Below are 24,344 nucleotides of genomic sequence, written 5' to 3' on the forward strand. Positions count from 1 at the left end.
TTGAATGCCTTTTATTTCTTTTTGTTGTCTGATTGCTGAGGCAAGGACTTCTAGTACTATGTTGAATAGCAGTGGTGAGAGTAGACATTCCTGTCGTGTTCCTGATCTTAGGGGAAAGGCTCCCAGTACTTCCCCATTGAGAATGATATTTGCTGTGGCCTTTTCGTAGATGGCTTTTAAGATGCTGAGGAATGTTCCCTCTATCCCTATACTCTGAAGAGTTTTGATCAGGAATGGACGCTGTATTTTGTCAAATGCTTTCTCTGCATCTATTGAGAGGATCATATGGTTCTTGTTTTTTCTCTTGTTGATGTGATCTATCACGATTGTTTTACGAGTGTTGAACCAGCCTTGCAACCCGGGGATAAATCCCACTTGGTCCTGGTGAATAATCTTCTTAATGTACTATTGGATCCTATTGGCTAGTATCTTGTTGAGAATTTTTGCATCAGTATTCATCAGGGATATTGGTCTATAACTCTCCTTTTTGGTGGGGTCTTTGTCTGGTTTTGGAATTAAGGTGATGCTGGCCTCATAAAACAAGTTTGGAAGTATTCCATCCCTCACAAAGGGACTTTTTATACACTACTGGTGAGAGTATAAATTAATATAGCTACTTTGGAAAGCAATTTATCATTATCCAGCAAAGTGTAAATCCACATATCCTATGACCCATCAATTTCTACTCCAAAGATTATATGCTACAGAAAATTTTGCATCTGTTTATCACGAAACACATATAAACATATTTTGGGGATGCTTGAGTGGCTCAGTCAGTTAAGCTACAGATTCTTGATTTTGGCTCAGGTCAAGCCCTGCATTGAGTTCCACACTGGGCATGGAGCCTGCTTAAGATTCTCTCTCTCTCTTCCTCTGTCCCTCCTCTGCCCACACTCTCACTCTTGCTCTCTCTTTCTCTCTCTCTCTCTCTAGAAAAGAAAGAAAAGAAAAAGAAAGAAAGAAAGAAAGAAAGAAAGAAAGAAAGAAAGAAAGAAAGAAAGAAAGAAACCAACCATATTTGGAACATCATTGTTTTCCTCAGCAAAGAAAAACTCAAAACAACTCAATTTTTTGAGAAGAGAAGAAATGAGTGAACTATAGCTACATGCATCAACATGAATAAGTGTAATACAAAAGTGAACAAAGCAAGTCTCAGAATATATACATTTCTTTTTTCAAAAATGTCAAAAACATATAAATCTAAGCAAAATTTTATTCGAAAACATATAAGGGAAGCTGTAAAGAAATGTAAGGAGGGATCCCTGGGTGGCGCAGCGGTTTAGCGCCTGCCTTTGGCCCAGGGTGCGATCCTGGAGACCCGGGATCGAATCCCACGTCAGGATCCCGGTGCGTGGAGCCTGCTTCTCCCTCTGCCTATGTCTCTGCCTCTCTCTCTCTCTCTTTGTGACTATCATAAATAAATTTAAAAAAAGAAAGAAAAAAAAAGAAATGTAAGGAAATGCTAATCACAAAATTCAAGATTGCAGTTACCCCTGAAAATGGGGGAAGAAGAAGGATATAATCAGAAAGAGGCACACTGAACACTTCATAGGTACTGAAACATCTATGTATATACATTACTACCTTAACTATTATTAATTTTTAAAAATTACTACATCACAAGTAATTTCAACATACCAATATATAAAAGAGCAATTATGATCTTGGCATTTGTCCAACGTCTTACGCAATTGTCAAATTGCAACAAATGAAGGAAAGAAGGGGAAGAGAAAATGCTATGTTCTCACAGTTCTTATTATATAGTGTGGGCTCAGCCTTCTCAACTCATCGCTGGCTCCATAAAGTCTTGAGTGTTATTATATATGGAAATGTCTATTGGTTGGACTCTTCTGGACTATAATGGTTAAAGTAATTGGACTCTAGAACAGCATCCTACAGACTTGTCTTAACCAGATATATGTTCTGTAGGAATGCAATATATTACATAGACACATCAAAATACATTTACAGTTTTTTACCATGTATTTAAATTAAAATTTAAGACTATTTAGAATAATATATCAATTAGATTGAAACTATTCTTTAAAAACTCATATCAGAAGTTATTAATTAAGAAAAATTGTGGGGCACCTGGGTTGTGATGCCAGGGTCCTGAGATTGAGACCTATATCAGGCTCCCCACAAAGAGCCTGCTTCTCCCTCTGCCTATGTCTCTGCCTCTCTCTCTGTGTGTCTCTCATAAATAAATAAATAAATAAATAAATAAATAAATAAATAAATAAATAAATAAAATCCTTAAAAAGAAAGAAAACTTGATACATCAAAGTCTGGCTGTAGGATGCAGCTGGGCAGTTCTCACATTATTATAGAATAAAAAGGCATTAGGTTTGTCAGTATCTTTCAAAGTGAAGTTTAGCAGTTACTTATAGAGCTAAGTATTCATCTACCCTACAACATCAGTTCCACATGCACATATTTACTTGAGAGAAATGAAAAAGTATGTCCACAAGAAATATGTGCATATGTCCAACAAAGTCTAGCTCGAACAGCTCTTTACATAATAATCAAAAACTGAAAACAATCAAATGTCAATCAACAGGAGACTAGATAAATGGTGGTGTATTTACACAATGAAATACTATTCAATTCATTTATTTATTTATTTATTTTTGAATTTATTTTTTATTTATTTATTTATTTGGAAAGAGTGTGTGCAGTGGGGACAGAGGGAGAGGGAGAAGCCCACTGTGAAGCCCAACATGGGGCCCTATCTCACAACCCTGAGCTGAAATCAAGAGTTTGATGCTCAGTCAACCGAGCCACCCCAGGAACCCTTCAAATTTTTTAAGTTAGCTACTGATGCACATAAAAATATGAATCTTAAGACTTTATATTTAGAAAAAGCAGCCAGATATAGATTACATGTTATATAATTTCATTTATATGAAGTTGAAAAGAATTAAATTTAATCTATAGTGATTAAAATCAAGCAGTGGCAGCCTAGGGGCATAGGAATTAACTGGAAATGATCACAAGGGAATTTTCTGGAGTGACAGAAATATTTACCACCTCAATTATTGTTGTGGGCACATGGTGTATACATTTATCAGAAGTCAACAAATCATACAATGAAGGTCTGTTTATTTCTCCATATTTAAATTTTACCTCAAAAGGACATTAAGTTTTGAATGTTACATATTAAATGTAAAAGAAATGACTAATTTATTCTGGTAAATGAACGTCATTCAGTCTCTAATCTCAAATGAAAAAATTTCTTTCTGTTGTATTTGGCTCATTACAAAGGTATTTTTCAGGCAGTCTTTTAAGAGAGAAGGCATCTGGGGAAATTATGTATTGATGCACAATGGCTTATTTGAAAAGGCATACAACAGTTTTGTAGAGTCATTAAAATTTATAGTAAATAATAGATTCAAGAGTGTTTCATTGTTGGCATAAATCATTAGAAATGATCTGCTGTCATCAAAGTTCTCAGCTAGTCATTAAACTGAAATGCACAAACTATTCTCTATACATGTTTACTCAGCAGTGCAAGCTAAAAGGAACACAAAATAAAATTAGCGTAAGAGAGAAGAAACTCAGAAGGCACAAAACCTTTAGTTTTATAGTGTAGTTGAAAAAACTGTTTTCCAAGTGGAAAATAACTGGTAAAATATAATGAAGAAAATATAGTAGGTAGAATTCATTATATAAATATTCTCTTCAAGAGTTAACAAGCTGCACAGTTAAGAACAAAATCCAAAGGTAAAATACAAGACACTGAGTAGATTCACATGTGACCCTGTGCTACATGAAGGAAGCTACTCTAAAATTGGAATCCAGCCTATTCCAACACCCTTTCCCACCTCCAACCATACACATAAACACATAAACACACACACAAACACCTAGCTTATTAGGCCTTTCCAGATCCAGACAGGAAATTTAATGACTGTCTATTGAAAAATGAAAATGGTATAAAAGGCCCCAACATTCTTAGCAAGAGAAATAAAATTAAGCCCCACAGTACACTTTGAAATTGATATTTCACTACAGCCAAAAAGCACTTTGAATATTATTTGTTAGTGATGGCTTGTGTCTGTTGCTAAGCACTAGGTTAATGTTATTTTTTCAAGATTCATTGCTCTATGCCAGTCTGGACATTGACAATGGGTATGGAAAAGAGAATAGCCCCCACAGGAGACAATGAGGGCCAGTGGATAGATGTTAAGGGCCACCAACGTCAATGCAAGATGAGGAAAACAATTCTCACACTCAGAGAATGAGCTGCCTTAGATTGCCATGTATTCATGAGTCAAACTTAACCCATATGACAATTTGCAGGATTACTGTAGAGGGAAGAAATAGAGCATGTTTTTTGGAGTGACAAGAAGACTTAATTCTATCATCTACTAGCTGTTTAAATTTGGCCAAGAAATGCGATTTACAACTCCAACTGTCATTGTCCTCATCCTTGTAGGATTGTGGTATGGATTAAACGAGATGGTATATGTTGAAGATCTTACCACAATGCATGTCACTTTGTAAGTACCCAGGAGTGTCATGATCAGAGGGAATGAATTCCTTACCTAAAGGAGGAGCAGCAGGTGAGGAGATAAGGCTACACACCTAATACTCAATCCAATTCCAAGAATACACGAGTCTGTGAAATAATGCCTTCTAGATGAAGTACATATTTTTAAGAATGATGAGAAAGTGGGGTTTTTTACAGCTTATTTTTTTAAGATTTTATTTATTCATGGGAGACACAGAGAGAGAGGCTGAGACATAGGCAGAAGAAGAAGCAGGCTTCCTGCAGGAAGCCCAATGCAGGACTAGATCTCAGGACCCCAGGATCATGACCTGAGCCAAAAGCAGATGCTCAACCACTGAGCCACCCAGATGCCCCCTTTTTACAGCTTATTAATAACATTTTATACATCAAAAAATAGAGATAAGGTTATTTTATTTAGAACAAGAATTATGTGAGCACAGTAGTTATTTTATTATAAGAACGAATCTTGTCTTCAATTTACTGAAAACAGAAACTTGCCCAAGGTCATGTTCGACAGAGGTTAAATAGCTAAAGGATGCTAAATGTGCAGTTTTCCTATAGTCAAACCTATGCATCCAGTGACAAAGACCAATACAGCCAGAGGGCTAAGGGGTTTAAAAAAAAAAAAAAAAAGGACTACAAAGAGGCCAAAGGGAGGAGATTTTCATGAGGAGCCAACTTGGCCTCAAGAACAACTCCGCAGAGCTTGTCTTCAGCTTCAGGCTTGCTCAGCATAACCTCTCCTGGAACATTAGGGCAAATGATTTGCCTGTTGTAGGCTTTGGATTCTCCATGAGAAAACTGAGTGACAAGACCATGCCAGTTGCCTAAGAACACATTTCCTATAACACAGCTAGTGGTGCTAGATTTATCTTCTTTTCCACTGTAAGATATTAAGATATTTTTGGTGGGGGGGGGGCGGGGGAGCAAACATGTTAGTTTGTCTTAGGAAAACTAGTATTGTCTTGCAATATGGTGGTCTCTAGTTCTGACAGGGAGACAGAATTGGCAAGATCAGATTGCTTTTGTGTTCTTATGTAATTTTCCTCTAGAGCAACCAAAATGTTTATGGGGATCCTCTGCAGATTAATATGCAGACTCTAGGCAAACTCTGTCTTCAAATTAATGTCTGGACTATCCTTTCTACTCCTTTTCCCTTAAAAAATGGCTATGCATGTGTATGGTCTGAATCAAGATCCTTCACTCTTATGTGACAACTCACCCAGAACTACTGTCATTTTAAATATTTTATTTTTCATTGTGGAGTAAAGGACTTTTTTTTTTTTTTTTTTTTTTTGGTAAAGGAATATGGATCACTTGGGAAAGATGCTAGTGTGTGTGTTGGGGTGGTTGTATCATAAGTGGGAAAAAAAGGATTTATATTCTTCAACTTTCCTTTAAAAAAAAAATCACACTATCTCTAGACTGATCCTGAAAGATGTTGCCTTGGTCACTGACAAGAAGTTATAGGGCCCAAATCAAAAGGAAAAAAATGTTTAGTTCTTTTTCACTATCCCTCTCCTCCCTCAAGGGACCATATTCCTTTTTACATGAAGAATTAGAAGCTCCTGTTGGCCTCTTCTTCCAGGTAATTTTTAATATTTAGAAGCAAGAGAATCTCACAAAAGTACTTTCTCTTGTCCCTGTTTCTACCCTAAGCATGGAGATGCCATTCCTTATTCCCCTAAGATCCCAGATGCTGGAAACACATTGCCAGTTCTCTGCCCCTTGTTCCAACTCTCTCAGCCTGAGTCTTCCCCAGTACTCTCCAGTCCTACTGTCACATGATAACGAAGTCCTGATCCCCAAGCAAATGGCCCAAAGTTTCACAGACCAAATTTCAGGTGGTTCAATTCTTCAAGGCACCATAAAGCCAGAAACAACAGGAGAGCTGCTAAGAAGAAAAAGGAGGATCCAAAGTTTACTTCATCCTAAAACAAGATCAGCCCCAGCCTTGTCCCCAGTGACTCAGGTAGTTCAGAAGTCTGCTCATGACTTTGAAAGAAGGCATTTGTTCTAATCATGTCTTCTTCTTTTTGTCAATATTAAGAATTTTATTCTGCCAAAGTTAATAGTATCGCCTTTCCTAGAGACTGGATTAATTTTTGAACCATATGCACTAATCAAGCCTGTGAAATTTATGCTTAACCCCATTCCTAAAGCTTTTTATTTAAAATATTAATAAATGATTAACAAGATCAACTCACAGATGGGTATTAACTTGTCAACCCTGTTAAATAATAGATTTATGGTTACTGCATTGAAGTAAAATCATAGAATAAGTCATAAGAATAATAAAAATTAGTAAGAAGAAAAATCCTAAGAATTCATAACTGTTTTCTTAGAAAATAGTACTTTCTTACAAATACTGAACCATTACTAATATGTCAGTCATAGTGCAACTTAAAAAAGAAAATAGTACCTTCAGGTGAATTAAACTGGAAACAGAACTCTCCTTACGTCAAGTGAATATAGACAATTCTCCAAATTACTGTGGTGGTTTTGCAGTGAGAGGCCAGCACATTGGATAGTTCTTTGATATCTCCTAAGAAGATGAAAATGAGTGACAATTAGGAAAGAGATTTCCTATTTAAAACATTGAAATATTTAATTTGAAGAAACATAAAGAAAAAAAATGCAGCCATCTTACCAGTGGGCTGTTTCTATTTAAACAGTACAGGATAACAAGGAATTCAACTTAGCTTAGTTTTTAAATTCTCCAGTCAATATCTAGGCCCACAAAGGTCACACATGTCCTATACTGAAAGACATGCTCACTGCAAATTGACTGAAATGATCTCACTTACACAGTGTCCCACACAGAGACCTACATTAGAAGGAAATATGTTCTGTGGCTTCTCACAGAAAGAGAAGGTTGTGATATTTGTTGCCGACATAAAATGCTTTAAACAATCATATTTTCTCTTCAAACACTCTGTTCCTATGCTGTTTCAGTATTTCTCACTATGTTCATGATCAAATCTTAGTACCATCTCATTTCACTTTTTTAAGGAAGGTATAACTTCAAGCTGAATTGATATGAGGAGCCTGAAATGATAACTAGAAGAGGTAATGGAACTCCCACGAGGACACACAGAAAATACTAGGCTCTCAAATTTAAAAGTAAGAAAGAGAGAGGGAAATTTAAAGAATTAAACATATGGTATCATTCATTTATTTAACAAAGATTTGTTTAGTGTCTAAGTACTATTAAGCCAAATATTTGTTTGTAGATGGTACATTCTGTAGAATGTAGTTTACATTCTAGCTGAGGACAACAAATGATAAGTAACAAAATAAATAATTAAACCACATAGAATATAATGTAAAAAGGTGCTCTGTGCCTATGGGGGAAAAAATAGGGTGAGGGAGACTGGGACTGTCAGATTTGGGTGGGGATAAAAATGCAGGTCAGGGCAGAGTCCATTGAGAAGGGAGAGTTAAAAAAAGCCTTCAATGAAGTTTCAGTCTCAGTAGTAAATCACTCACTGAATAGCCAAAAAAAGATGAAAATTATAAGATAGGTGTCTTGTCAGTGTGGTACTGGCACAAAAACAGACACATGGATCAGTGGAACAGAATAGAGAATCCAGAAGTGGACCCTGAACTTTATGGGCAACTAATATTCGATAAAGGAGGAAAGACTATCCATTGGAAGAAAGACAGTCTCTTCAATAAATGGTGCTGGGAAAATTGGACATCCACATGCAGAAGAATGAAACTAGACCACTCTCTTTCACCATACACCAAGATAAACTCAAAATGGATGAAACATCTAAATGTGAGACAAGATTCCATCAAAATCCTAGAGAAGAACACAGGCAACACCCTTTTTGAACTCGGCCATAGTAACTTCTTGCAAGATACATCCACGAAGGCAAAAGAAACAAAAGCAAAAATGAACTATTGGGACTTAATCAAGATAAGAAGCTTTTGCACAGCAAAGGATACAGTCAACAAAACTCAAAGACAACCTACAGAATGGGAGAAGATATTTGCAAATGACATATCAGATAAAGGGCTAGTTTCCAAGATCTATAAAGAACTTCTCAAACTCAACACCAAAGAAACAAACAATCCAATCATGAAATGGGCAAAAGACATGAACAGAAATCTCACAGAGGAAGACCTAGACATGGCCAACATGCACATGAGACAATGCTCTGCATCACTTGCCATCAGGGAAATACAAATCAAAACCACAATGAGATACCACCTCACACCAGTGAGAATGGGGAAAATTAACAAGGCAGGAAACAACAAATGTTGGAGAGGATGTGGAGAAAAGGGAACCCTCATACACTGTTGGTGGGAATGTGAACTGGTGCAGCCACTCTGGAAAACTGTGTGGAGGTTCCTCAAACAGTTAAAAATATACCTGCCCTACGACCCAGCAATTGCACTGTTGGGGATTTACCCCAAAGATACAAATGCAATGAAACGCCGGGACACCTGCACCCCGATGTTTATAGCAGCAATGGCCACGATAGCCAAACTGTGGAAGGAGCCTCGGTGTCCATCGAAAGATGAATGGATAAAGAAGATGTGGTTTATGTATACAATGGAATATTACTCAGCTATTAGAAATGACAAATACCCACCATTTGCTTCAACGTGGATGGAACTGGAGGGTATTATGCTGAGTGAAGTAAGCCAGTCGGAGAAGGACAAACATTATATGTTCTCATTCATTTGGGGAATATAAATAATAGTGAAAGGGAATATAAGGGAAGGGGGAAGAAATGTGTGGGAAATATCAGAAAGGGAGACAGAACGTAAAGACTGCTAACTCTGGGAAACGAACTAGGGGTGGTGGAAGGGGAGGAGGGCGGGGGGTGGGAGTGAATGGGTGACGGGCACTGGGGGTTGGTTATTCTGTATGTTAGTAAATTGAACACCAATAAAAAATAAATTAAAAAAAAAAAGATAGGTGTCTTGTCATAAGAATTGTAACTATAAATACATACCTACATATATTTTTTCTTACAATAAAACCAAGCTTTTACTCTAAGCATTTTGATCTAAATGTTCTTTTATGGGTTATATTTTCAATTCAGTGTTTTCAACCTGACCTTTTATTAACAGATATTTGTTACATCACAGATTGACCTAAAAATAGAAATTTTAGTATCAGTTAACATTTGATTCTTAGAAAATCTTCCATGCAGAAGTAGATGACATAAACATTCAGTCTACCCATTGAACCTTTAACTAGATACTGTGAATACAGCAATTTGAAACATACAATGACCTCAAAGATGTTATGGTCTAGGACTTATAATTGTTGATACTTATTAAAGTGCCATATTTGTTACCACACCAGGCACTGATCCAAGTATTTCACTTAGCCTTCAGAACAAGATTATGAGTTTGGTCCTATTATTAGCACCCTTATTTAAATGTGGAGACAGGCCCAGAGTAGTTCAGTGACTCGTTAAAGGCAGCAAAACTAGTTAGCAGAAGAGCCAGGCAGTGTAAGTGTAGGGCTTGCTCTTCTCCACTCCTAAGAGGATACAGAGTAGTTAACAAATACATTCAACATGATGATGCTTAGATTTGCCTAAAATGGAGCAGGTGTCAGCTTCTTCGTTCAAGTTCATATGCCAATTTTTAGCGGAAGCTGCCCTTCAGCCTTTTATTTAGCACTAGTCTTGCAGCAGAGGTGGTAAGAGACAACTTCAGGCAACCTAACACCAAATTAAGGAGCATGGCTCAGATGGCATCAAGAACTGAAGAGTCTGCTCTGCCACCACTCACCAGACCCATGCACCTCTAGTGCCCTCCATTCCACCATGAGCCAATCCTCCCAGAAATACTCTGCCATGGACCATGTTTAAGTTATGAAATTACATCTTGCTGAGTAATATGACTTTCTCATTCTTTGCACTTTACATGGCTTTGTACTTTTAAAAAACATTTTCAATTAAAATTCTCCTGGATATTATGAGTACTTTATGTATTCAATCAATTATTTCATACAAAGTTAAGAAGAAATTTCCCCTGGGGCACCTGAGTGGCTCAGTAGTTGAGCATCTGCCTTTGCTCAGGTCGTGATCCCAGAGTCCTGGGATCAAGTCCTGCATCAGGCTCCCCTCAGGGAGCCTGCTTCTCCCTCTGCCTATGTCTCTGCTTCTCTTTCTGTGTCTCTCATAAATAAAGAAATAAAAATCTTAAAAAAAAAAAAAAAGAAGAAGAAGAGGAAGAAATTTCCCCCTATACCACTGCTTTATATTTTTGATGAGAACTAGTAAAGTGGCTATGAAGTTCAAACAGCTTTAGAAGGAAAAAAAAAACACATTACAATTTTTTTCTCAAATTAATACTATAAACACTACTGATCTGCTCACCATATAAGAAATTAGTATTTTTTTATAATGGCAGAGAAGACCATTATTGAAGATTATTAAGTCTCAGATAAAGAATTTATAAAAATAATAAATTAAAACAACTTATTAAGCTGACATTATCTTATTCCTTGTTGTAATTTGCTATTTAAGCTGTGTTATTCGTTGCTGCTCCATAGAAGAAAATTTCATATAAAAACAAATTCCAAATTGCCACATTTGTCATATATATATCTGTGTGTTATTCAACACTTGTCATCAGATTGATGAGATAAAACTGGAAGCAATATTCTTAAAATAAGATTCACAGATTTTTTAAGAGTTCATTACTTATATTTTCATAGTAATATTCAATGTGTTTAGGAGTCAGACTTCTGACAATCCAAACTATACATAATATACCGAATTCAATAAAAGAGACTGTCCAAAGACCAAGCACTTCGCTAAAATGTATAGCATTTCCATTCTATTGTACCATCATAATCCCCTACTTATGTAGTCTTAATTCAATATTTCTTTAGATCAGTGATCCTGCATGTGCTCTTATCACATCTTCCTCATCTCTGAGTATAATATGTTGACTCATCCTTTGTTGGCTGGGTCTTTTTTGTTTTGCTTTGTTTTTTGTTTTTTTGTCTAGTAGTGCTTTTTTAAAGGAATCATGGAGAATATATTCCATACATTCTTTCATCTTTAAAAGTATTTATCTGCTGCCTTTATAAATGAATGAAAACTTGGCCAACTATACTATGTGGGAATCATGCATTCCTTCAGAACTCTGTGGAGGCTGCTCCTGTCTCCTAGCATTGAATGCAGGGAAGAAGTATGAAACCATTCCAAGCATTGACCTCTTACAGGTGCATTACTTCTCCCAGAAGTACTTCTTTTTAATCTTTGATATAATTCATAACTTAGGCAGAATAGGCTCGATCGAGATCACTATATGTTTCCAGGCTATACTGTGTCTTTTCATCATGTCATTTGGTTCTTTTTTTATTTCAGGAGAATCTTCTTGAATTATTGTTCAGAACACTTTTTCTCTTCCATTTGATGGTTTCTCTATTTAGGAGCATAATCTCCCATTAGGAATCTTTTGTCTACGTTAGAGAGCACTTTCTAATTGTTTTAGTTTTTTTTTCTTTGTCTTCCCTGCCATTGGAACTCAAGCTTCTCCTTCATGCTAGTGATTGGATTTCAAGCTTTGTCTCTTCTGTCACTCCCTATCTGGGGTTTATTCGTTATCTGTAATGGAATTGTATCAGCACTACAATCGCTCCTTCCTTCTAATTCTATTGCTTCACCACAATACCTTGGGGCTCCTGTTTTATCAAATTCAGGCTCTTATTAGATTTTTCCAGAGCATGAAGCACACTTATACAGCATATTCCTCTCTTCTTTATGTTACACTTAATTTCAGACTCTCTTCAGCTCTCTTTTACATGTTATGTTCTGGTTTGTTTCCTTTTGACTATCTGTCAATGGCATCATTGCCCTGCCTTTTCTTTTCCTCTGCCTTAGCTTCCAATGATTCAGTGCAGAAATGTCTTTGACACCCATTCCATCACAACTAGAATCTGCTTCCCTCCACCCCACCTTCTGCCTTTCTACTCTACAATTCGAGGCCTAGGAGCTTATAATATTTATTTTTCTGCTGGATGAGCAGGATTATGAGAGAGAATACATTCGAGCTAAATATATTCCTTAATGGGGGACTAGCGCTGAACTCTTGAGAATGTCTTTACAAGAGTGGCTGAAGGATGAGTCATGAAACTTTAATCACTATCCATGCATATATCCACCTTCTAATGGGCGTAGCCTCAATCCCCCACCTGACCCCTCTGTTGATGGTTTCCATATCACACTTCATTATGGAATAACCAGCTTCCCTAACTGTATCGGATTGGATTGGATATCAGGGGATTAGAAACCCACTCATCTTTGACATGTTTTCGGAGAAAGCTGCCAATAGGCATGCATACGGATGATAAGCCAATCTCGTCATTTCTCTAAAGTATACAAGTAGTTCCTTGAACTCAGATTGTTTTTCTCAGTAATGTCTATCAATTTGTCTCCTTCTCTCTGTAGCCCATGGCATATCAGTGTTAAATGTGGATGCTATGGCATGTTTCCTTGTATCTTTATACTCAACCTCCATTAAAAACAAGGGCTTTAGAATCATAATTTCCTGGGTTCCAATATCAGCTCTACTGCTTACTCTTTGTGTCACTACAAGCAAGGTAAAGCCTTCCAAAGTCAGTTCTCTTGTCCTACAATCTGGGGTTGATATCCATATAGAGTTATTAGGGAAATTATATGAAATAGCATATAAACGGTACTAACTAGGATATGCCTGGTATATTGGAAGCACTCAATATGTTTATACAGCTATTATTCTTACACATATGCAAAGTATCATGGAGGTACTAAGAAGGAGCATCTTCTACAGATTCTATTGGGGGCATGCTGTAACTAGGGAGGCTTTTTGAAAAGGTAACATTTAGCTACATGTTACTGGTTGAAGAATAGTGAGCCAAGCAGGAGAAAGGAATGTCAGAGAAGACAGACTCTGCTCATTCATTTATTCACTAATCTTAAGTATTTATTAACCATCCTCTCTATGCCAGGCCCTATTCTAGGGATGGGTTGGGGAGATGGGTACAGCAGTGAGCAAGACAGACAAAACCCACATTCTACTGGTGAAGATAAACAGTAAATAAATAAATGCACACTAATGGCAGATGCTGGGAAGCATTAGAAAAATAGAAGTTAAAAAGATAGGATAATGGAAAGAAAGGGCTATTTTAGATAGTGTGGTTAGGAATGACTTCTCTCATGAGGCAACATTTAAACAGAAGCAAAAATGAGGAATCAGTAAAGTTTTGAGGTAAGATATAACATGAGGAGAAAAAAAAAAAGTTTAGAATTTCAGGACACCACGATAATTCAGTGTTGCTGGACTGTGAAAGGAATCTAGGGCAGGTATAGGTATCAGCTATGCTAAACTAATTGATCTTTACCCTGTGCTGACCAGGAGCCACTGAATGGTTTTAAGTAAAGGAATGGGACCAATCTACTTGTGCTTTAGGAAGACTACTCTAGAAATGGTGTGCAGCATAGATCTGAGACAAGTCAAACTGGCGATGATGGGAAGGAGCCTCTTTGGAGGCTAGAGAAGAGATAAAGAATTTAAAAGTTATTTAGAGGTAAAACAAGGAGGAGTAGGGATAGATGGATTAGCTCAGCATATCAGGTTCCTAGCTCTGAGAACCAGTATTTGGGTTGAGATCTGGCAATTCCCAAGGAAGAGAACTGGGAGAAGATATAGGTGCTAGGAGCTCATTCTAGGTCTGACCGACAGGAGGAAAACAACACAGGGGTCCAACAGTAATAAGTATACCATAAGTCTGCAAGTCAAGGAAAATTGAATTCCAAACCCTGCCAGAAGACAAATCTAAACTATTAATATGAGGCTTGCTCTCTAGCTCTGTCCAGGACTGGAATAAATCTGAGTTTCTTTCTAAGGACTGTAATTTGATTTTGTTTACATGGAATGAGAAAGGAACAGGTGGAAAGAAACCAGAAAAAACAGAAAATGACAAAGCTTCCTTTGGGACCTTTGAAAGTACATCCCTTAATTGGCATCTAATTTTTATATGCACCATGACTTCATCTTGTCATTTACCTTGGTGATCCAATGATAGGTTTTATATTCTTCCCCAAGATGTTCTCCAACTTTTTCCCTGACAACACACTAGTGGAAAGAAGGTGGGCTCTGGGGCTCAAAGACCTGACTTCCAATCCTGGTTATGCCATTAGTCAGTCACATGACCTAGAAGCCAAGCCACTCCTCCTGTCCACATCCCTGTTTCTTCACTAGGAAAATAAGACTCAGAGTGACTTCTGAGGATTAATTAAGGTAATGAAAATGACAGTACCTGGCACAGAGCCTGGCACACAGTAGGTGCTCTATGATTGTTACCTCGATTTAGCTCAAGCATAGGATGCATGTGGAACAGGGGAGGGGTGAGAGATGAGGAAGGATTGCAAAAAATGTATTATGTCAAACTAAGGCATTAGTGAGGAGTCATCTAAGAATTTTAAGAAGGAAAGAAACAGATTTTCTTGCATAGGCCAAGCTAGAGCAAGGAAATCAGTTAAGAAATATAATAATCCTAGTAAGAAATAATGAATTCAGGCAGTACAGTGGTAACAAGACTGAAAAGAAAGGTCAATTTCTTTAGCTATTTAGGAAGATGATTAATTAGCAGTGGAAGTGAGGGAGAAAGAGTCTAGGAGATTCCCCATTTCTGGCCTGAAGTACTGAATCCAGGGTCCTATTTAAAAGACAAGAAACACAGGAGGAGTAGCAAGTATAAAAAGGAAGATAAGGAAATCACTTGCTGGGCATTCAGTCACTGAATGATTCCTATCATTCAACAAATATTTGTGGAATGCCTACGATATAAAAGCATGGAGCATACAGCAATGAACATATGGAGATGGTCCCTCCCTTCATGGAGCTTACATTGTAGTGAAGAGTGAACTACATAAAAAGAATTCAAGGAAAGAAATCCAGGGAGAGAGAATAGCATATGTGAAAGTCTTGAGGATGAAAGAAAAATGTCACCTTCAAGGATGTAAGGGAGTCTCAGGCTCAAGTAAGGAAAGTGAGGCACACAATCAGGATGGAGGCATTTTCTAGATCGCATAGGTCCTAGCAGACCATTTTAAGGAGGTGAGCTTTATCTTTATAGTTTGTGAAACCACTGATGAACTTTGAACAGTAAACTGAGATATGGTCAAATTCACATTTGGAAATTTCACTCTTACTGCAGTGTAGAGATCACTAAAAGTTCTGAAAAGCCCACCTGCCACAGCACATCCAGATATCGGAAATAATGGAAGCATACATTTAATGCATTTCTAGGCTAACAGGAAAGAAAGAGAAATCCCCAAATCTCATGAAAAATAACAATGTGCTGAAATCAATGGTAGGCAAACTCTGTAGCCAGCGCTGCCCTGGGAATAAATGTTATTAACATACAACTAGACCTCTGGGGACTAATGGCAGAGTAAGAGAACAGGAGCTTAAACCTTGTGTCCATTGAAAATCCCCTGAAACCTTGGGTCCAGACTGCAAATTTGTGATTATCTTTTCTACCAGATGGAAATTATTTGCATCTCTATCAAGTAATGTTTTTATATTGCCAATTTTTAACAAATAAACATGAAAGGGGGGCATTATGTTTAAAAGATCTACACTCAGTGAAAAAGTGAGCTAGAAGAAAAATCCACATGCTTTCAAAGGAAAAGATAAGGATACCTATTTATCCCAGCTGCAGGAAAAACCATGACTCTAAAAATTTAGATTCCACATGCATCAAAGATTTACTTCATTGATTAATAAGGGAGCCAGCAGGATGGACCCAGGTGGAATATGATTGCTATGTTAGGTTAATATCTTATAAGGCAATAGAACTGTAACTCTGGGGTTATCTTTTCTCCCATACAGAAATTAGCACCTCTACCAAATAACTCTCTTTATATCTTTTCTACAATCATATAAAACATACATATAATTTTCTACTAATAAACATGTAACTTCATGGAGTCTGAACTCTAATTAATAGTAAGTCAAACAAAGGTATGTTCCCCTAGAGCTACACTGTCCAATGTAGGAGCCACTACCCACACGTGGCTATATAAATTTAAACTTAAATTAACTGAAATTAAATAAAATTTGAAAGTAAAATTAAAATTCAGTCCCTCAGTTGCATTCATCACATTTCAAGTGTTTAATAGCCATGGGTGGCTAATGGTTTCTACATGGCACACCGCAGGTTTTAGACATTCCTCTCACCACAGAAAGTTCTGAGCCAGGCTGCCCTGGAGAACTAAATGATCCTGGGGTAGGCTTTGTTGACAATGTTCCAATATGACACTGAAAGGACATATAGACATCCTTTTATCTTATTTTCAAGTTTTGGATAATTTTTCTTAACAGTGGAAATATTAATAATGACAATTATATAGACCCTGAGAATTTGTCATCTTGTATTTGTTTCTGCTTTATTTCAGGCCTCGGTTTCACACCGCTCTCACTGTAAGTGATACCCTAACTGAGAAATTAAAGAGACCCCAGGTTGGTAGTACATGGCAGGGTCTACCAATATAATTCTTTTTGGAATTTTATTTTTAAACACCTTTAATGAGGTATTATTAACATACAAAAAGCTGTACCTATTTCTGTATATATATAATTTGGTGAGTTTGGGGGAAAGCATATACTCATGAAAACATCACCACAATCTATTCCATAAACATATCTATCAGCTCTCAAAGTTTCCCTCCACTTTATTTATTGTTGTTATTTTTGTGTGTATGACAAGAACACTGAACATAAGATCTTAGCAAATTTTAAAGTACACAATTTTTTTAAGGATACAATACAGTACTGTTATCTCACTGGAAAGTTTCATATGCACCATCTTATTTTATCCTCTTGTCCAAGGACATGGTGAAAATCTCCTAATAAAGTTCTTGTGCCACTCTTTCAGCATACATTATGTTACCTGAAAATGTATTGATATGAATTTTTTCCATAAAGTTTCCAGGAAGCACAAGGGCTTCTGGGCAACATATAAAATTAATGATAATACCTAGCATTTGTTACATGATTTATAGTTTATAAAATGCTTTTAGGAACAAGAGATAGAGCTATTCTCTCTTCTGGGAAAGTTTGCTTATCTAGTATCAACTCTTTAGAGAAGTCACACGTGGCCTCCTCTACCTGTTGCCTCCCAGAAGAACTGCCCAATGAATGACCAAGTCAACAATACCTCTATCTCTTGGATTTCTTGTACATATTAGCCATTCTATCTCTTCTTTTTAAAGGTCATTTACTTTTCCATGTGCATCTCTCTCTACTCCAGTAGGAAAAGAAATAGATGTGAATTCTCTTTCCGTAACTTGTAAGTTATGTGACTCTATGCAAGCTACTGACCCTCAGTTTCTTAACCTGGAAAACTGGGAATAGCAACATCTACCTCAAAATTGCTCTGAGGACCAAATAACATAAAGATTTGGTTATTCTCACACGGATTTGTATTATGTTGTTTGCCCTCCTTAACTTCCTCGGCTTACCCGTTATCCAAAAACAGAAAAGCCCTCCCATGGGTTTACCCTTTTAGATTTAGGCATATTATTCTTCAGTTTACATACAAAGTTGTTGCTTTTGAGAATTTTTAAATCACTATTTTGATATCTTTCTTGTTATTGGTACCTAATATTATTATTAATATTATAGTTGTAGAACATGATCTGTATGATAGGCATTCTTTGGAATATATTAAGACTTAACTTTGGACTAAATGTGTGTTTAGTATTTCTACACACTTCATTTGCACTTAGAGAGAATATGATAAATGTTTTTCTACTTACCTCTTTCAGAAGAAGTCTATTAATCACCTACTAGGACTACGAACTTTTATCAATTACAATTGTATTCCTGTCAGTTTTTGGTTCTTGTATTTATATATTTTACAACTATGTTATGAAGTACACCGCACCTGAATTATTATTCAGTGTATTGGCTATACTGCTATATTGGTATAGCCTCCTGGTAAACATTCCCTATTATCCACAATTATCCCTTTCATTCCTAATATTGTTCTATGAGTTAGAATCTTATTTAGTTTGACATTAATATTGTTATACCAGGATTCTTTCAGTTCTGATTTGTCTGATATGTGCTTTTCCCATCTCTTTACTGTCAGGTTTTAGCTATGTCTCTTAAAAAAGAAAAAAAATCTTCCTTTCAATCTGAGATTTTTGTCTTTCAGCAGTCAAATTGAATCTATTTACACTCATTATTATTATTGATATTCTTACCTTTATTTATTTCATCTCATTTTGCCTTCTCCACAATTTGAATTGGATCTCAAGCACAAGGAATTGAGTTAATCACATTTTTCATTTTACCACAAATTATCACTAGTTGTACACAATTTTTTATTTTTGTCCCATTTCCCTCCTTCATATATCACCCTTCTCATGTGATTAGAACACAATTTTAATAAGCCTAACATGAGGGGCACCTGGATGGCTCAGTCATTTAAGCGTCTACCTTTGGCTCAGGCCATGATCCCAGGGTGCTGGGATCGAGCCACACATTGGGCTCCAAGCTTAGTGGGAATCTGCTTCTCCCTCTTCCTTTGCCCCTCCCTCTGCTTATTCTCTCATTCTCACTCTCATTCAAATAAATAAATAAAATCTTTTTAAAAAATAAGCCTAATGTGATTATTAAATATGTAGCTGTGTTTTGAATAGGTATTTTTTTTCAGTTTACATAAATAGCATTTATACTAACTTTCATTCTGTTTCTTGCATGTTTCACTCAACATTGTTTTTAAGACTTATCTATGTGGCCATGTGTACGTCTAGTTTTTTTATCCTAAATAGTATGTATTATCTCATAATATACAACCATTACATCTTACTTAGCCATTCAAGATTGGGGACCCCAAGTGTCCTTCACTTTCTGCTTCTACAAACAACATGCAAATAACATTTTTATGTGTGGCTTCTAAACTAGAGTAAGAACTTCTCTGAGGATTGGCATTACCGGGTAATACAAAATTTGCATGTGTAATTTTACTAAAAACTGACTGTGAATTATTTTCCAGAATGGCTGGAAACTTTGAACTTGTACCACTAGTACTCGAGAGTTTCTGTCTCTCCACATGCTTGTTAATTGTATGTTAGCCATCTGTTTGGTTTTTACAATTTGATTGATATAAGCTAATATCTTACTGTTATCTTCTCTTATAATTAATTATCTGATAATTAGTGACTTTGAGCATTCTTTCTTCCTCCTAAACAATATAGACTCCAATCTTCCTTGGCTCCAGACCCTCATTTTCCATGATATTACTGTAGAATATTTTGCTTCCACTTTAACAGCCACTCAAATCAATTTTATTTTTATTATCAGTGTTTATTCAAATTTACCAATATTCTCAGTAATATCTTACCTCACCACTACTTTTTATTCTAATTCCTTCCTTCCTCCCTCTTGAAGTACACTCTTTTTTAAGTTCTGAGAGCAAAGGTCTTTAAGTGTTCTGTTTTTGTTAACCTGGAAATGTTTATATTTTATCTTCACTCCTGAATTATAGTTTAGCTTGGTATATAATTCTAAGTCAACAAATTTTCTTTCAAAACCTTCAAACTATTATTCCATTTTCCTATGCAGTACACTGTTAATGAGACATCCATCAGCAAGAAATTAGCCTTTTCTCTCTGGTTGCTTTTATGGTTTTGTCTATGCCTTAAATGATTCTGTGGTGTTTGCCACAGGATGTCTATATGTAAATGTATTTCAGATTCTTTATAACCTGAGTAGTGCTTCTTGAAAGTGCAGATTGATAGATTTCTTCAGTTCTGTAAAAAAAAAAAAAAAATATATATATATATATATATATATATATAAAACCATTACATCTTACTTAGCCATTCATTCCATATATATCAGGAATTATACCTTAAGTCATTAAAAAAGCTCTCTTTTTATTTTCACTATTAGATTTAGGCTGGGCCTTCTCATTCTCTCCTCCAGGTTTCTTAGCCATTTTTCCATACTTTCTATTTTTTTTATCAGCACATGAGGTGACTTCCTCAAATCCATCTTCCACTTCATTAATTATCTCTTTGTTGTACCTAATATGCTATTTAAGGCATGTGTTAAATTTATAATCTTAAAGAATTATTTATTTATTTTAAGAGAGAGCAAGAGAGAATGAGTAGGGGAAGAGCCAAAGGCAGAGGGAAAGAGAATCTCAAGAAGACTCCCTGCTGAGCACAGAGCCTGAAATAGGGCTCAATCTCATGACCCTGAGATCATGACCTGAGCTGAAATCAAGAGCTGGATGCTTAATTGACAGAGCCACCCAAATTCCTCTGAAATTTATAATTTTAGTAACTATTTTTTTATTTCTAGAAGTTCCACTTGACTTGTTTCAAATCTACATGTTCTTTTTCTATACCATCAGTTCATTTACTTTGGTTTTTATTCCTTCATTAAGCTTTATAAGCTCTTTAAATACACTTACTGTATAAAATCTTTCAGATTGTTCTCCTTCCTCTATTTAATGGAATACTAATTCTCCTATATCTTGCATCGGTTAATTTTCTCTCGTGATGCATAATTTTCTCACATAATTTATGATTTTCATTATGAGATCATTTTCAGTGAGGGTAGTATTTTCTAAGATGTCTCAAGGGCTCTGATTTATGGAATTATCCATAAAGAGTGGTTTAACATTTGCTACTCTGAGGACTTCAAAAGTATCAGAACCAGTTTTATTAATAATTTAATAAAACTCTAATTCTAATACTAAATAGTAAAATAAGTAAAATTGGGGGCTTTTATTTCTTTTTTAAAAAAAAGATTTTATTTATTTATTCATGAGAGACACAGAGAGGGAGAGAGATCGAGAGAGAGAGAGAGAGGCAGAGACACAGGCAGAGGGAGAAGCAGGCTCCGTGCAGGGAGCCCAACATGGGTCTCCATCCCGGGTCTCCAGGATCACGCCCTGGGCTGAAGGCAGCGCTAAACCGCTGAGCCACCCAGGTTGCCCGCTTTGATTTCTTAAAACTGATTTTTTACCTCACATTCCCTGGCACCCAGAAAACTTCCCTGCTTCTTCCTTAGTTTCCCCCAGTCTCCTTTCCCGGTAGCTTTATGCAAGAGCCCCCTCAAACTCTCTGCAGCCTAAGTCTATATTTCCTGCCCCTCTGTGGCTCTTGCTTTGAGTTCTCTCTTTATTTTGCACTTAATTATTTCATTTTTTTAAGCTCAGCATTCATTATTATGTTGTTGTTGCTGTTATTGTTATCTAGTATGTATCTTATTTGTAGCATTAGGGATACCAGTCTATAGCAGTTTGATCCACTTTGTTGCTAGAGTTTCCATTTGGGTGCCCTGTTATATGCAGGGGTTCAGGTTCTTTCCTAATTCTCTTGTCCTCTTAGTTCTCAAACCTAGTCTTGACTTGAAATACCTCACTCACTCATTCTCAGCATTTACTCATCCAATTTAAAGGTATGCCTGGAGAAAAGCAAAGCCAAGTAGTCCAGGTGTTCTTTGAATTCTTCAATCTGAATTTCTATGTAATTTCTATGTAATTTCTAAACTTGAAGTTTTTCCATTCCTTTAAGAAACTAATGTCAAAAAAAAAAAAGAAACTAATGTCATACAAAGATACTGACTGCACTTTTTTTATGCAGAAATATATCTTCCTTGGCTCACCCAGTAATACTTTCATTAGGTCTTATATACAATTATTGGATATTTCTATTTCTCTTTCATGAGGTTGCCTGCCTAATTAAGAGCACTTCAAGACCCAGAACGCAGGTGATGTGCTTTACAGAGGGCCCAATTAAACGACTGTTTTTGCTATTTCATTACAAACACCATCAGAAATAAAAATGAGGATCTAATCTTACATGTAAAGGAAGTTCTGCTGTTTTCAATATTCCTCTAATGTATGATTACCTTTGGTGAATAGAAGATAATTTCTCATGCAAATAATTTACAATAGTCCCCTCTTACCTGTAAGAGATACATTCCAAGACTCCTAGTGGATGTCTGAAACCACAGATAGTACTGAACACTATATATACTATATTTTTTCCTATACCTACATGTCTATGATAAAATTTAATTCTAAAATTAGATACAGGGCAGCCCCAGTGGCCCAGGGTTTAGCACCGCCTTCAGCTCAGGGTGTGATCCTGGAGACCCAGGATTGAGTCCCACGTTGGGTTCCCTGTATGGAGCCTGCTTCTCTCTCTGCCTGTGTCACTGCCTCTCTCTCTCTCTCTGTGTATCTCTCATGAATAAATACATTTTTTAAAAATCTTAATTAAAAAAAAAAAGGAATGTCAAGTGCTACTCAGTAAAACTTACTACTACCAACAAAGATTTCTAACAGCAGCCCTGGGCCTATGCTTTGTCCCAACTAATGTAGAAAAGGGACTAAATTCAAAGGCATAGTCAGATTTTCTGTGGGGCAAGGACAGAAAAAGAAGAATATTGGATAGGTCTCTATTCCTCCACTCTGCTCCGTTTCCTCTCTCTGTTCCATCCCTTCCATCCCTATATGCTCTCTCTTCTCTTCTGTGACCACTGGTCTACTCATAGTGATCGGAAAAATTAAAGATGGAATGACTTTTTGGCTCTCTACATGTCCCTCATTTACAAACTTTTAATGTTTACAAAGAAAAAGCAGATTCTTTAACTAAACACAGCAGAAATTATACTGCTCCAATAAAACCCCATCATTTAATTATTCAACCTTTATGATCTTTCCAGAATAGTAGCTCTTCATATATATTTTCTAGTGGCAAAGAAATTCTCACTGTTGATTTAGCAGGTGAAAAGGATGACAGCTATTATAAATAACAGAGAAATCTCATATCCTGGATCAACATACAAGATAATAGAAACTCCTCGTTTGAGCAACATGCCAGAATTCAACATCCAAATGATTTTTTATCTCCTTCAAAGCAGTCAGCTCAGAATGTATCCTCACTTACTCTCACAGGCATTGCTGCCCTTGCTCAGAACATTCTGGAGCCTCTCAAGGGGTGCCTGGGTGATTCAGTCGGTTAAGTGGCCAACTGTTGATTTCAGCTCAGGTCATGATCTCGGGGTCTTGGGATAGAGCCCTGCCTTGTGTCTGGCTCCCCGCTCAGTGGAGAATCTGCTTGAGGATTTTTCCCTCTCCTTCTGCCCACCCCAATCCCCACTCCCACCCCTTGCTTGCACACACTTGCACACTTTCTCTCTCAAATAAATAAATCTTTAAAAACTAAAATTCCGGAGCCTCTCTTTCAAAACTGTCTTGAGGGCTTGGTACATGTCGCTTTGAAAAGCCTCTGTGGCAGGAAATCAGCTCATGGTAGAGTTGCTCTTATTTCATTTTGTTTTCAAGATATAAACATTATTTTAAGCCAACTGAAATAGGTTTTCAAGTTGAATACTATAGTTGGGTTTGCTCAAATACTAGGTAGCAAGACTGTGGAGTAATGGGAGTAGTTTCCTGGTGTACCTTATAAACTGATCCTAAAGCTATGATGAATTTCAAAATTAGTTGAGAAAACAACAGTTTCATAACAACAAAAACATATTCTTTCATAGCAACCCCTCTGAAGGACAATACTCCTCTCTTTTAACAGCTTAAGTAGTGTTGTGTTTCTTGTGTGAAACTGCTTTTTATTTATGACTCATATATTCATTCTCTTTAAAAATATTTAGGGATTTGTTGACAATATCTTTATGTTCAAGTTGTATCAAGTCTTTTTTTTAAGACTTGTTTTCAAAATATGCTTGGACACTATTCAAAGGTAAAGGTTTTCTGGGGGAAATGCTAGGATGTAATTGTCAGAGTTTCATTCACTTCAGAGTAGGCTTTCTTGGTCACATA

At 36.5% G+C, this 24,344-nt stretch overlaps 1 long non-coding RNA gene across 18 annotated transcripts in view; it reads right to left on the bottom strand.

Moving 5' to 3' along the window:
• The window catches only part of LOC102151150, a 653,134-nt gene that overhangs the window by 466,711 nt on the left and 162,079 nt on the right, over nucleotides 1-24,344 (bottom strand). For all 18 annotated transcript variants that reach the window (XR_005372361.1, XR_005372355.1, XR_005372358.1 and 15 more), the window contains 2 exons: nucleotides 20,253-20,298; nucleotides 6,936-7,058 (listed from right to left, as the gene is read on the bottom strand). This is a non-coding gene — a long non-coding RNA (uncharacterized LOC102151150). The remainder of the gene's footprint in view (nucleotides 1-6,935; nucleotides 7,059-20,252; nucleotides 20,299-24,344) is intronic.

This window comes from Canis lupus, chromosome 17, assembly GCF_011100685.1.
Source record: "Canis lupus familiaris isolate Mischka breed German Shepherd chromosome 17, alternate assembly UU_Cfam_GSD_1.0, whole genome shotgun sequence".
Lineage (NCBI taxonomy): Eukaryota > Metazoa > Chordata > Mammalia > Carnivora > Canidae > Canis > Canis lupus.